This window comes from Balaenoptera physalus (genome assembly GCF_965194825.1).
Source record: "Balaenoptera physalus genome assembly, chromosome: 11".
Lineage (NCBI taxonomy): Eukaryota > Metazoa > Chordata > Mammalia > Artiodactyla > Balaenopteridae > Balaenoptera > Balaenoptera physalus.
The window spans coordinates 20,943,636-20,959,492 of NC_138896.1; the positions used below are offsets into that span (position 1 = coordinate 20,943,636).

The following is a 15,857-nucleotide window of genomic DNA, read 5'->3' on the forward strand; positions in this document are numbered from 1 at the left end:
AGTCTGTAATGAACTGTATGGGAAAAGAACCTTAAAAAAGTGGATATATGTATATGTATAACTGATTCACTTTGTTGTACACCTGAAAATAACACAACATTGTAAATCAGCTATACTCCAATAAAAAGTTTTTTAAATGTTGAAAACCCTAACCCATTTGCCCAAGAGACTTTGATGTCTTGTCATATACAGCTGGATGTTTTTTTTCTTTTTCTGAAGTCTAGGTTCTGCTGGTTTTCATCTGGCTATTCCAGGATGTTTGTGCTGTTTGTCCTGTCTGACACGAAGGCTGGCGATTTCTGACATTTTCTGGGAAGGGGCCCTTTTATTGATTGAAAGTCCCAGGTCAGCAGCTGTTTAATGTCCATGTTTTAAGCAAACAATTTTCCTATCTGGTGTCAATATCCCCAGTTCTAGGTACTGATTACCCAGGAGGGAACCATCATTCTATTTGCTGGCCCCAAAGCATTACACTGTTCGGTCATACCCTTTGAAATTACTTCTGGATTTTACAACTGGATTCTGTGTTTTCCTTATTAAGTTTTTAAGTCTAACGTTTTATTATGGAAAGTTTCAAACATAAAAAAAAAAGTAGACCAGTCTAATATAACCATGTACCCATTAACCAGTTTCCACAATTTTCAATAATTGGCCATTTGAGTTTCCATATACCCAAAGGTTGTTTTCTGTATTATATCATGTCATTTCTCCTGCAAAAAGTACAGCATGACTACATAGTTCATTAGGACTTTTGAAAACATAACATGCCATCAGCACATCTAATAAATAAACAATAACTCCTTAATATCATCTAATATCCAGTCATTATGAAAATTTTCCTAATTGCTTCAAGGTTATCCATTTATACTTGATTTATTTAAATGAAGATCCAAACAAGATCCACATATGACACTTAATTGTTATGGCTCTCGCTCTCTTTAATTTCATAACAATTCCTCCCCCTATTTTCTACTTGCTGTTATTTAAAACAACAATAATACAAGAGTCATTTGCAGAATGACTCTCATAATTGATTTGGCTAATTGCTTCCTGTGTCATTTGATATATTTCTTTATCCCCTTACATCCTGGGAACTGCTAAGTATATAGAGAGACTTCGTTAGATTCAGGACAAGAATACTTCGTAGGGGTGCTGGATGTTTTCACCATAGCAGGTTGCCTCACTTTTGGTTAAGATTGATCAGGGGGTTCAGATATTCTCTGACTTATCCACTAATAAAGTACTTAACCTTTCACCTGTGATTTTAGCTGTTGTTACTGTTACCTAGAACTGTTATTTCATTAGAAGTTGCAAAATGGTGATTTTGTAATTCTATCATGCCTTCATTTATGAGCTGGAATTTTCTACAAAACAGGAAATATACCTAATCAAATATTTGGTTACCCTTAAATACAGATTTAATAGGAAAGTCAGGATAAATACTTTATAAAATTCCAGAATAATAATTTAGTGCCTTAGCAAAGATGACTAAGTAAAATTATGACCTCATGGAATTTGATGTGTTTCAATCCATCACAGTCCTTACTGTATTTTGATTCTCAGATTGTCTCCTCTTTGGCCAGCAAGAGTCCCTTCAAGCTGGCTTCTATGTCATTATGACATGACCCTAATGATCTTGGTTAGCTTCCTTATTTTCCAGCACAAATTATATTCTAGGGTCCCCAAATATTTTCTCTTCCCAGACCTGGACTTTAAGGAGTGCTGGTTCCTTTCAGAAAGAAAGAACATTTGGAGACCACACACTGGGCACTGGGGTGCTCATTGCATGTAGGCCTTTTCAGTGGAAGAATCTGGAAACAGTTCTTAAGAGAAAAATCATAAATTCTAATATTTCCAATTCAAATTGAATGTTAGAGTGATTTCTTTTAAAGTTCGTTAATTTTATACTCTTGCATTTTCCCCTTATGTTGAACATCTTAGTTAATATAATTAATTTTCTTGCTTTATTATAATATACCCATATTAACATCAAAATAACACTAATATTATTACCAAAATAAATTTGTTGCCTTTCCTAGAAGCAGACCTTGACATTAAGATTCCTGTAAAAGTGATTTAATAGGTAGTATTTTCAGAAAAACAATGAAAACAGCAGGGAAGGAGGGAAGTGGGCAGAAAAAGAAAGGAGAGAAAACAAGTGTGTGGTAACAAGCTAAATCTGGAGGAAGGTAATTTTGGGTTCATTCTGCAAGGGAGCAGCGGGCATAGTCTTGACCATACCTCAGAGCTTTCCTAACCAAAGCTAAAGAAGTTGGAGTATGTATACGCCAGCACCCATTAATCCCTGGCTAAGGGTTGCCTCCAGGAGGTCCTGAGTACCCAGACAATTTTATCTTTCAGTGAGTACAGATCAAGTAGGTTCCAGCAGCCCAAGGACAGCCCTAGAACCAAGTGATGGGTGTGCTGACTGTTGCCAGTTAAAGCACAAGGGGAATTTGTGTGCTCCAAAATATAAAGGACCCCAGGAGATAAGGGCAGAGCACCAACAGCTTCTGTCACCCTTCACACTCTTCAGTTCCATTCTCTCTTCACATTAAGTTCATAGCACTGATTCTTCAGGAAGAAAAGATTAATGAAACATTTACACCCCTGCTGCTGTAATCAGTCCCAAGGACTTAACTGATATTCATGATCTTTCTTCATCTCCCCATTACAGGTCTCCTCTCTTGGCCAGCACTTTTGCTGCTTTGGGTTGCCTGCAGAGTGGGGTAACCCAATAATTCATCTCTGAAGGTTTGATGCCATAACTTTGATGTAGGTGCTGTAATTACCTTTTCATAGTTAAAATGGATGTGGGATTCCCTGAGCTCTGGACATACTTGTCCCTGTCCCTATTATGTGGTGGCAACCAACCGTCTCATAATGATCAGGGTTAAATACTCCTGGCCAGTATGGCGACTTCTTTCTTTCACTCTTGGTCTACCAGCAAGAGGATCCCAACATGACAAGTCAGCATTCATAGTTTTAGGCTCATTGGAAGCCTTACTAAGCCCGTTCCTGGAAGCATTCCTCTCTTCTGGGACCTAGGACTTCTATACATGCTGAAAATAAAGTTGTTCTATTAAAAATATGCCACCTGGCACAACACACGCAATTAAGACTACCATTGGATTAAGTCTATGGTAATCCTTCATCTTCTGTTACAATCCATTTTTGCTGGGGCCACAAAATGGTGAGTTGAATGGGAATATGATAGAGGCCGTCATCCTAGCATCCTGTAAATCTTTTAAAATGGCATTACTCTCCGCCATTGCACCTGGCATGCAGTATTGCTTTTGAGTTACTAATTTTCCACGAGTGGACCATTTCAGGCATCCCATTTAGGCTTATATAACATTAAGTCCCGAGTCACAGCACTGTATCCCCGTATTGACAAAGTCTCCCTTATCCAGTCTTACATTCTGCTCCAAAACCCCGGTCCCATATTCCAGACACACTCTCCTTATTCCTGACACTTTATTGGTGAAAAATCCCTTCCCTCCCTTAGTGAGACCAGTACTATACCAGTTAGGACATACTAAGACCTGACCTAGTTATTTGTCTAGCATTAGGTTTATTATTTGTCAGATATTAGAGGAAACTATAAGAGAAACTGACCAAGTAAGCTTTTTCTTGCAAGGCATCTGTATCAACTGTGCTTTCTATGTGGTCTTCAGACAAAGAGGCTGTTATCTGCCAGCACCAGGTATGGCCACTCCTGCAGGATAAGTTTCAGGTTTACCCAAAACTTGTCTTTAGTATAAGATAATTTTTGTGTCTTTAAATCCAGTCTTATTTGTGTTTCTGCTAGTCTGACCATCAAATCCTGAGTCTGATCTTCAGAACAGGTCTTCCTTCTGGCTGTTGGAGATTGTGGTATCTTTAAATGCTGCCAGGAAGATTTTCTGACTTTCATATCATGCTCTGATGTAATTCTCCTGCTTGAGTCCCTCAGTGGTACTGACCAACAAAGAGCCAACTTTGAAGTTGTTGTAATTGCAATTTGTCCATATCTCTCAACACTAGAAGTATTAACCAAGCCAGTGCATGTCCTTTCACCAGTATCCCATTTCCCATCCCAGTGTTCCACAGGAGAGGGTCTTAGTAATCATACTGCTACAGTAGGCCAGGATTATTACCACTGCTCTTACTAACATCAAGAGGGTCCTTGTGCCATCTGGCCTGTGAGTGATTTAACTCCAGAAGTCTATCCTGAGAGTCTGCATCCTAGGTTCCCTTGCAGAAACAACTGTCTTAGATCAAATTCTCAAGAACCAGATCCTGAAATGAGGATTCCTGTGAAAATGATCTGTTAGGACACATTCCCAGGAAAAACTGGCAGAGAAGAGAAGTTCTAGAAGGGATAGCGAGTAAGGTCCAGACCAATTCTTAGGAGTTTGGGGGACAGTGTAGGTTTTGCCTCAGAGATGTCCCAAGTCGGAGTAAGGGAGCTGGAGTATTTATGTCTCTGTGGCGATGAATTATTGGCCTTCTGTTCCCAGGAGGACATAAATTCCCAGGCACATTCATGCTGGCAGGCAAAACAGGCTCCTATAACCCAATAAGGCAAATAGGTGCCAGGTGTTGGGAATGAAAGCTCACTGCAAAGTGGTATGTAGTTCTGGCAAAGGGAACTGAGAATGTGTACTGTAGTTACTGACTAATTGAAAGACTTCTTAATTTTTGATGGGAAAGAACCTCTACATTGATTTTTTTTTTTTAAAGCACACATACAGCTAAGGTAGAGATTGTCTCAGGATGAACCTAAGCTGTTTTTATTGATAATAATCAGTAAAATCCAAATATGCTTGGTTTATGGAGGAATCCGATGGGAACCTCTTCGTAAGTGACTAAAGACCCGCTGGGAATGAGGAAAATTGGGAAGAAACCTTACCCAAAGGGATGATGAAGGCAGGCATACAATTTCAATATTGCTGATTCAGTAACAATTGCATAGGAAATAAAGAGAGGCAATTACTGGGAGAGAAAAAGTGAGTGTGGTTCAGCCCCTCAGACTTTGAGGGAAGAGGGCTCCGAGGGGTTTGCAGGTCAAAACTAAAGGAGCGATTTTACCAAAACTTCTTTAAGACATAGTGGACAAGGTAGTTCTGCTTGGAAACTCATATGATGAAGTGGAATAGGACATTTGGAAGACACTGAGGGGCTGCACCCCTCAGGCCTGCAAGCCCTGTACCTGCCCATCCTCGAGACCGAGGAAAGAGCCTGGAGTCAGTGAAAGAGACATCAATGGTGTAATGGATAGGGAATCTTACGTGTTTGAAGCAAGGTCCTGGAGTGGCACCATGTGGGGCGGAAGGCAGGCAGGACATGACAGCAGTCTTCACTATGGGGGGGGGGCGGGGAGGGGGAGGCCACCATTTATAGGGGGATTTGACATCACGTTGGCTCATCAGCTACCAAGGGAAACCAGCAGTGGGGGCACTTTCCTCACAGCCCCTCAAGTTAACAGCCATCACGAGGGCAGATGTTTCCCTTTAATAAACTAGCAGGTGGAGCCATTCTGGCCTAAGGGGCAGGGGGAAAGCACGTTCAGGTGGGGAATTGACGTCAGGTTGGTTCATCGGTTACCAGGAAAACCAGCAAAGGGGCATGCCCCTCGCAGCCCCTTTGATAAGTTATTATGATGGAGATGTCCTGATCTAAAGCTAGAACAATCATTAGCTGGGGCCGGGGCAAGTATGTAGGAAGGTCAGTCATGTGAGTCGGGTGTAGGTGAAGCAGGCGCTGGTCGAGCAGGGGATGGGCAGAGAGCAAGAGAACAGCCATCTTGAGCAGCCTCCATATACTCCACCCCTATACACCCCGCAGGACCCTTACAATCTTGCCCCCCCACCTTCCGCGTTGTCCCCTCAGACGTTGAGGAGAGAAGGTTCCAAGGGGTCAGGTATACAGAGGCGAGCTGCAACCAGCTACCACAAATGCAATACAGACAACAGCAGCTAAAGAGCATCAGGAGGCCAAGAGGTGGGCAAACTTATGGAGTCAGGTGCTTCTCGGGTCACAGAGGGGCCAGAGGAGGACCACGACGGCATCTCCCTGTAGACCCAGCCATCAGACTCATTTCACAGTCAGCCACTGTTGTCGCCCAGTCTGTGGACAGATCCCCTCTGCTCAGACTAGGGGTGAAATGTAAGGTGTTTAACAGGCACAGTACAGGGCAGATGATGACCACTGAGCAAAATACAAGCAGTAACAGCATTCTGAGATACCACCCCCCCTGCCCGTGGCTTCTGTCCTGGCCTGCAGGACCGCACAGCCTGTCTACCCTCAGTCCCCACAGCCAGTGCCGAGTACTGGAGAGGCCATAGAACAACAGATCGCAGGGTTAGTGTAATGGTGCCCTCCTCCAGTAGGGGGCCCGGATTAATCACCTTAGTCCTCTTAGGTGGGGCTGGGTAGGAGACAGGTGAAAGCTCTAAGTCCCTTTCTAATCCTCTTCCCCATGAGGCAGCAAACCCAAACCACAGAGACTTACCTGCCAGTCCCAGGGCCATGTTATAATGCGTTCTCCTGGGGGTAGAGCCTGTGGCGAGGGCAGAAGTGAGTTATCGTCCTGGCCAGCAGTTGGCAACGGTCCTTCAGTGGGCAACAGTTGAACCCGAATGGCGTTGACTAGTTGCCTCTGGGTTAACATGGCGTCAGCACTGGGACGATCGCTCCTGGGATGTGTCCACACGTTGAAGGAGCGGGTTTCCCGTCTCAGTTGTTGTTGAAGCAGCTCATTCACAGCCCAGCAGCTGTGGGGCTGTGAGGCGGGGGGAGATGCCGGTGTCATTCTTATCGGCCCATTCCTGAACTTCATGGCCGACAAAGTGGATCCCTTGGTCACTACTGATGTCCATGGGGGTCCTGTAGGTCACACATGGCTCTTCTAGACCCCAAACAGTGGCTTACTCACCAGCCATCTCCGTGCAATCAGATGAGTCACTAGCACGGGGCTACTACTTTTAAACTAGAAAGAGACTCCGAGGTTAGCAGGATATCATCGATATAATGGAAAGAGCAAGATGCCTCTCACGGCAGACAGCTGCTACGGGCCCCCACACGCGAGCGGACAGCCACATCTTTCCCCGCAACTTTCCATGCCTTGTCCTTATTTCCCAACATCGTGGCGCTCACAGGAGTTTCCCTGGCCTTCTGGCTGACTCACCAGTCTGCACCCCGCAGGCCTGCAAGCCTTGTAGTTGCCCAGCCTCGAGACCGAAGAAATAGCTTGGAGACAGTGACAGAGACATCAATGGCTTATTGGACAGGGGCTCTTACATGTCTGAAGCCAGGTCCTGGAGCAACACGCCACTGTGTGCGGCCGCCAGCGAGCAGGACACGGCAGCAGCCTTCGCCGTGGAGGGGGCGGGCGTGGAGAGGCTACCATTTATAGGGGGAATGATGTCAGGTTGGCTCATCAGTTACCAGGGAAACCAGCCGCTGGGGCACGTCCCTCACAGCCCCTCAGGTTAACGACCGTCTTGAGGACAGCTGTTTCCCTTTCATAAACTAGCAGGTGAAGCCATTCTGGCCTAAGGGGCAGGGGGAAAGCACGTTTCTGTGAGTAGGGCGTAGGTGAAGCAGGTGTAGGTCGAGCAGGAGATGTACAGAGAGCAAGAGAACAGCCATCCTGAGTGGGCTGACCGTACACTGGTGCTTCAGTTCAGTTCACTAGATACTCATTATGTGCTTACTTTGAAGACTCAAAGAAGCATGGCACAGCCATGTCAGGGCCTTCAGCGGTCAGTCATATCCGTGTAGTACTCTCAGTGACAAGATTAAGAACCTGTCATTTGCATGGGCTGTTTCCAAGCTTCTGGTGGAGGGGGGCAGGGCACTAGAAATGTGTTCACATAGTCTTAGGTGTTTGAAAATTTTAACCAGTTTTAACCACAATTGTGTAAGGCCACCATCCATCACCATTCTCTTGGACTCCCCCTAGTGATGGGTGATGAAGTAATGCAGGGAATGGTTGAATATTGCTAAGGCAAAGCTTAAGTGGGAATATACTTAATTTGGGCTAAAAATTCGGCTACATTTATGTGGTTTGGGTCAAAAATGGATAGAGTTAAATTACTGCTAGCCAATCTGGTATAGGAACAGCTTCCTGGGATACTTATTATATCATCCACGATGACTACTCATGTGTGTAATGGAATTTACAAATAATGAAAAGGAGTGAATCAAATGAACATATTGGAAATGGTTTTAAATTTCTTGTTGGTTTGACACCAAATATTGACATAGCAATGATAATACAAAACTCATGATAATAAGTCCCTCATTGGGATTCTCAGAAATATTTGAGCTTTATTGGAGGGTGAAGTCTTGGTAGGAGCAGGTTGTGGCTGGAGTCAGGTCAGTGTAATCTTTCCCCTGTAAGTGTGAATCATTTCCCCCCACTTCCGCCCCAGGTTGGTGTTGCCTGGGGAAACAAAAGTTTCACAATACATGTCATTCTTTTTTGAATATCACCTGTAAACTTCTGATCTTAATAAAGTAGCTCAGTAGTTTTACACTTAAAAGCTCGCTCCTTGTATCATGTAAATTATGCCTACTTAAAAATTCACGTTAAAACTAATATAAGAAAGATGTTGTACTAGAGGCTGTGTGTATGCCTGGTAATGAATTGTTTGCAGACAGAGTGATGAGAAGGGAGATCAGAGTGTATAGGCTGAAGGCAAGGATACAGAATACAAACAAAAATCCATCCTCAGTCAGCACATCTCTGGTCATATATGTGCTCAAATGGGGAGGCCAGATGGCTGAAGTCTTTATGGAGGACACTGGTCACTTCTGCCCAAATGACCCAAATTGAAGAATTCAGAAATGATAAAGGTGAGCACATATGAAGAGCAGAAAGGTAAGACTCCCTTGCCCTTGATTGGAACAATTCTAGGACCTAGTTTCTGAGAAGAGACCTCCTCAGTGAGGTTGAGTCAGACCTCGATGGCTGACCTACCCTTATGTGGCCTTCCTGCTTTCTGATTCAGAGTTTACTCTGGTGGTGAAATAGCAACTAATGAAACGTGTGTGCAGAAGGACCAGCAGGTTGATGGGCACTTAGTTCTGGGGTGAGACTTGAGCTAATGGGGACCAGCAGATGAAACTTATAGCTCATGGTAAACGGTCTTTGATAGCAACCCAGGAGGATAAAATGACGAAGTGCTCAGTGCAACATCAACAATGTACTTGAAGAACAACGGAAATATCAGTCTTGATTAACATTTACATCAATCTATACAATGGAATTTTGGCTGCTGTAAAATTCTTGCCCCTAACACAAATAGCATTTGAGGAAGCCATTTAACCTTCTGGCCCTTCAATCTCTTCCCTGTGAGGAAATGGAAATAATTTCTTAATCCATAAGGTTGTGAAGATTTAATAAAATATTTTATATTAAATTTTATAATTTTTGATAGCTAGTAGCTATTCCTGATCCAAGTAAAATATACTTTTAAGGGGCAGTTTAGCATAGAAGTTTCAGGCACTCACTCTTCAGTCAGACTGCCTGAGATTGAATCTCTGTTCTGCTACTCACTGCTGTGACCCTGGACAAGCAACTTAACCATTCTGCAACTTTTAGAAAATGTTCACTACTGTTATTATTCAAGAAAAATCAGTTCCCTTTTCTTGAAAAACTCTCACTCAGAGAGGCTGCTGCAAATACTGGGTTGTTCTGGAGATCAGCACACACCCACTTGCACTATTGTCCTCACACCTGTGGGTTCATCTAGAGCCAAGGAAGAGGATGAACAGGTCTCATGAAATCACAAATTCTACAATGGCTGTGCTGAAATAATGTCCTGTCAAATAATGTGCTGTCATATGCAACCAACACCTGATGTGTTGACAAATGAATAAATCAACGCATGATATGCTTCCAAGCGGGCTTACTTCCTCTTGCACGCTGTCATATGCACAAGGTATAATGTGGACTTTTTTCACACACTGCCAAGCAATTCTCCAGTTCTCAATGGACACTGACCAGGCGTCTTACAATTTAACTCAATTCTGACACTGTCTACTTGGAGGTAGCATCAGATCCCACAGCTTAAGGGCTCAAACCCACAAGGATGCCCCCACTTCAGATGCTCCTCATAAACCTAGGTTGTTACCTGTGCTTCTGACATATTGGCTGTAAATCAGAGGTTCCTATGATCCCCTCCTCTGGCTCAATTAATTTGCTGGAGTTGCTCACAGAACTCAGGAATACAGTTATCTACTGGATTATCAGTTTATTACAAAGGACATTAATGGCTACAAAGGAACAGCCAGATGAAGAGATACATACGGTGAGGTCCAGAAGGGTCCCAAACACAAGAGCTTTTTCTCCGTGGGGTTGGGAGCCCAGCACATGGACATGCTCTGGTTCAACAACCTGAAAGCTCTCTGAACTCAACTCCTTTGGGTTTTTATGGAGGCTTCGTTATGTAAGTATGATTGGTTAAAACATTGGCCGTTGGCAATTGATTCAACTTCCAGCCCCTCTCCCCTCCTCAAAGATCACAGGAGTGGGACTGAAAATTCCACCCCCTAATCCAGATTGGATTCCCTTGGCAAGCAGCCCCCATCTTTTGGTGCCTTCCAAAAGTAACCACATTAACATAACAAAAGATACCTCTCCACTTGGGACATTCCGAGGTTTTTAGGAGCTAGGAAGCTAGGAAGGGACAAAGACCAAATATAAAATTCTTATTATAAATCACAATATCACACAAGACAACACCCAATGTATAGTCATCTAGACCTACAAACCCATCAGTAAGCTCCCACATGGACCTTTTAATACCCAGTATCATCTCATATGGAGTTACCAACCCTTGTTGTACTGTGATTCAGGCCTGTATAACCCAATATATTGTCGTATGGACTCCCATCTAACCCACCACGGCACTGGCATGTGGACTTGCATGAATGAACTGCCATGTGCACAGATCAACCTTTCACTCACAAAGGCAAAGTGGCATCATAATCCCATCCAATGTCTTCCCTCTCTCATAATCATCATCATTGCACCCATTTTTACCTCTTCTTTATTGTCAAGCAATACAGGTGTGCCTCCTCTATTTAGGGAAGATTAGAGTCAAAAAACAAAACAACAATGGGATGGGGAAAACATTTTTGTATGTGTTCTGGATTTCAGAAAAGACAGCAGAAATCACTCTTAAAAACTTCATTGCAATAGGAAGAGTAAAATTGCTATCCTAAACTTTAGGAGATTTCACTGTGTAGTCTGTAACTTTTTAAAAAGTAATACACCTAAAGGTAGAATCATTTTAATCAACCGATTCAATTTTAAGTCATCTTTCATTTTCAAGGTAGAAGTTTTAATAATATATTTAATAATCAGGATCTTGCAGCTGATACAAGCATATGGAGCCTTTAGGTTACACTGCTCAACAGGGAAAACTTAGAGGTTTCATTAGCACCAACTGGATTTTCTTTTTCTTTTGGGACATCAATATCATAGGGAACAAAGAGGGTTCATCAAACAAAAATGTATCTACTTTGGAACTCCTTAATTTAGTTCAACAAGTATAGTCAGCAGGCATTTTACTGAGAAAAAAAATAGACTCTTTTTCTTTTTTCCCCCCCAGCTTTATTGAGATATAATTGACATTTAACATTGTGTAAGTTTAAGGTATACACTGTGTTGATTAGAAACACTTATATTGCAAAATGATTACCACCATAGTGTTAGCTAACACCTCCATCACGTCACACAATTACCATTTCTTTTTTTGTGTTGAGAACTTTTAAGATTTAAAAGTTTAAGATTTAAAATGTTGCTCTCTTAGCAACATTCAAGTGTATAAGACAGTATTATTAACTATAATCACTATGCTGTACATTAGATCCCCAGAAGTTATTTGTCATATAACTGAAAGTTTATACTGTTTGACAAACATCTCCCCTTTCCCCCCTATCCCCCACCCCATAGTAACCCCCATTCTAATTTTTGTTTCTATGAGTTTGGCTTTCTCAGATTTCCCATATAAGTAATATGTATTTGTCTTTATCTGACTTATTTCACTTTGCATAATGCCTTCAAAGTCCATCCATGTGCACAATGTCTTTCATTCTCATGGCTGAAATATATGTATATGTGTGTGTGTGTATATATAGATATATCTTATTTATTCATTTATCATTGATGGGTTGTTTCCATATCTTGGCCATTGTGAATAATGCTGCAGTGAACATAGGAGTGTAGATATCTCTTTGAGATACTGTTTTCATTTCCTTTAGATGTATTCTCAGAACTGGGATTGCTGGATCATGAGGTAGTTCTATTTTTAATTTTTTGAGGACCCGCCATACTGTTTTCCATAGGGGCTGCACCAATCTACCTTCCCATCAACATTGTACAAGGAGTCCCTTTTCTCCATATCCTCCTCAACACTTGTTATCTCTTGTCTTTTTGATAATGGCCATTCTAATAGGTATGAAATTATATCTCGTGGTTTTGATTTGCATTTCGCTGGTGATGAATGATGTTGAGCACATTTTCATGTACTTTTTGGCCACTTGTATGTCTTCTCTTGGAAAATGTCTATTCAGTTTTTCTGCCCATTTTTAAATCAGATTTTTTTTTTTTTTGTTATTGAGTTGTATGGGTTCTTTATGTATTTTCAATATTAACCCCTTATCAAATATATGATTTGCAAATATTCTCTCCCATTAAGTAGGTTGCTTTTTCGTTTGTTGCTGGTTCCCTGGACTCCCTTTCTTAAAGAGAAAATTCATGTTTTTGATTTCATATTTTCTTTCTATATGTTCAAGACAAACCTGTATCTGAATCCTTATTGTGTCTTCAAAGACCTTGCTCCATCTCTTCACCCTGTCCTTCCATATCTTCACTCCCACTCCACTGTTTCTTCCCCAAAGCCTCCCCTGGGCCAGTCCTTTTCCCACTTAGGTCACTCTTCCTTTCCCTCTATTCTCCTCTGGCTATATTCCCATCCCTTCCTGAAAATATTTTTCTTGCTTTCTCTACTCTCTCATTCCCATTCACTCACCAACAAACTGCAAAGTGACCTGCGCAGCTATAACTCTGCTAAATGTGTCATGAAAAAGCCACCAGTGAACTTCTAACCACAAGTTGACCATGTTCCTTTCCTGACCTCATCTAATTGAATTGCAGTGTACTTATTGCTGATCTGTCATCTTTCTTAAAGGCCATGTTCATGCGTTTCTATAATAGTTGTGTCCTCCCATTGTTCCTCACATGTACAAGCCTGACCCTTTTGGCTCTGTTATGTGTGGGCATTTCTTGTTCTGCCCACTCCTTGAATGTTGGCATTCTGTCTTTGGCTTGGTATTTTTTCATTCACAGGCTCCTCCTGAGCACTAAACATTCATGTCTTTAGTACTGAACATCTGTACTTTTATATCTTTGTCTCTATCCCAGTTCTCTTTACCAGTTTCAGATTTATGGTCTGGCTTTTTTTGGGCTTGCTGTTATGCATTGAACTGTGTCTCCCAAAAAGATGCTGAAGTCCTAACCCCCAGTACCAAATGTTACCTCATTTGGAAATAGGGTCTTTGCAGATGATCAAGTTAAGATGAAGTCCTTAAGGTGGGCCCTAATCAAATATGACTGGTATCTTTATAAAACAGGGAAATTCGGACGCAGAGACAGATATGTAGAGAGGGAAGATGAGATGAAGACACAGAGAGAAAGCTACCTATAAGCCAAAGAATGCCTGAGGCTACCAGAAGAGAGGCATGGGACAGATTCTCCCTCACAAACCTCAGAAGGAACCAACTCTGCTGACATTTTGATTTTGGACTTCTAGAATTGTGAGACAATAAATTACTATTGCTTAAGCCACACGCTGTGGTATTTTGTTATGGCAGCCCAGGAAACTAATACACACACCCACTTGTTTATCCCAGTATTACTGCTAACACATGTCCAAAGTCAACTCATTATCTTCCCTCTGAAAAGGACTCTTCCTGCATTCTCTGGCTTACTTATTCAGACCACTCTCTATTCAGTATCTCAGGTTAGAGGCCCAGGACTCCTAACTCCTCTCTTCTCCTGCATCTATCTAACCAAATGCCATGATCTTTCACTTCTACCTCCTAAACGTTATTCATGTCTCTCTTCTTTCCATCACAGCTCTTCCAGCCCTAGTCCAGTCCTCACTGCTGCTGTGTGGACCACTAACTAGTCCTCCTGATTCTGGAATTGGGCCAGAGTGTCCTACCTAGAGAGAAAATCTGCCCATGTCACTATTGCTTGTAGCTCCCTGACATGGCAAACAAGACCTCCATGTTCTGGTCACACCCACCTCCCTAACTTAATCTTTTGCCCTTCCCTAACTGACCGTGTAGGCAAGTGATTCCCTTCAGAATCCTTCTTCTTTTTTTTTTTTTTTCTCATGCTTTTGTACAAGTTGGGCTCCAATGTGGAAAATTCTACCATAACACTCCTCTTTTAACATTTAGCTCAAGAATTACTTGCAGAAGGAGATCTCCCCTGTGCTCTTCAGCTTAGGATTAGAACCCCTCATCTGGTCTCCTGTAATGACCTGCATGTCCCCCTGCTATTGTAGCTGGGACAATGCACTTGCCATGTATTATTATGTCTGTCTTCCACATCTGAATGGACAATAATGACTGTGTCTAATTTACTCTAGTGTTCCAAGGGCCTAGATTCTAGACTATGCAAAATCTCAGTAATTGCTGTTGCTTATTCAAATTTGACCTTCTATATCCTTGCCCTAATTTTTCACTCAGAACTAACGTCCATCACATCACTTCTATACAAAATAACTTTATGGCTATAATCTCTATTCAACACAGTAGAGATCACCACGGGGAGCAACCTAGAACATAGCTTTGGCCCCTCTGAACATGCTGTGACCTATGACCCAAATTATAATTTAAAGAAATACTGAACTATTTCATGTTTTGAGCTTTATATATGACTTAACTGCTGAAATTAGTTGGATCCTAGAAGGAGAAACATAACAGACTCACATTGGGTAATTTGAGGACAGTGTTAAATGAGACAATTTACACAGGATTGGGAAGGTGGGAAGGAAACCACAAGATAATTCTCGAGAATCCCAGAACTTGCAACATAAAGGCCAAAAAAGGTTTGATGGGACATGGGAAGAGAGAAATTACCAGACTATGTGGAGAGGGCCGTCTGCTAGGAGCTGTGAACTATACAGGAAGGATCAGCCACCTGCAGTCCCCACGAGGAGGGACTTTAGAGATAAATACTCCCTGTCCGCACTCTCCTGCCTCCACTGAAAATCCAGCAGAAGGCAGTGGACAAGGAAGTGTGGGATGCAAAGCACTCAGGTCAGCCTTCTGGGGCCCGAGCAGGATGCAGGAGAGTGGAGCACACAAAGGGAGGGACACATGGACAATATCCAGCCCAACAAATATATAAGTTAATATTCATTTTCACAAATAGGAGGAATCATTGCCCTAGGGAGGTTACTGCCCTCGCTTAAGAGTTTCAAAACATAGTTTCCTGTTTAGAGATTCAAAAACTGTGAATCTAGCCTGCTGGCTCCCATACAGCAGCTCCTCTGAATCCATCGTTAATTCTATGAAGATGACAACTTTGTTCTTGGCTATCATTTTATTTGAGTTTTCATTCATCTTATATTTTTCTCAAAACGAAATCTGAGTAAAATAAAGAACTGATCTCAGATTTGAAAAGAGCTACAGCAAAGAAAATTTTTTTTGTTGGTATTTTCATCACTGAAGGCTTCTCGTTTATGAAATAAGGTGCCTAATGACTTTCCATACCAGGTGGGGTAACTAAGAAGGAAAAATGGCATAGAATTAAAAATTTAATACTCCAACATGAAATAAAAATTAAA

At 42.1% G+C, this 15,857-nt stretch overlaps 1 protein-coding gene across 1 annotated transcript in view; it reads right to left on the reverse strand.

Annotated features, from left to right (window-relative positions):
• Positions 1-5,015: 5,015 nt before the first annotated feature.
• Positions 5,016-15,857, reverse strand: part of LOC309638157 (sodium-dependent phosphate transport protein 4-like) — a 44,291-nt gene continuing 33,449 nt past the window's right edge. The window contains 1 exon segment of the mRNA XM_082413766.1: positions 5,016-15,795. The gene's annotated coding sequence lies outside the window, so the exon portion shown is untranslated.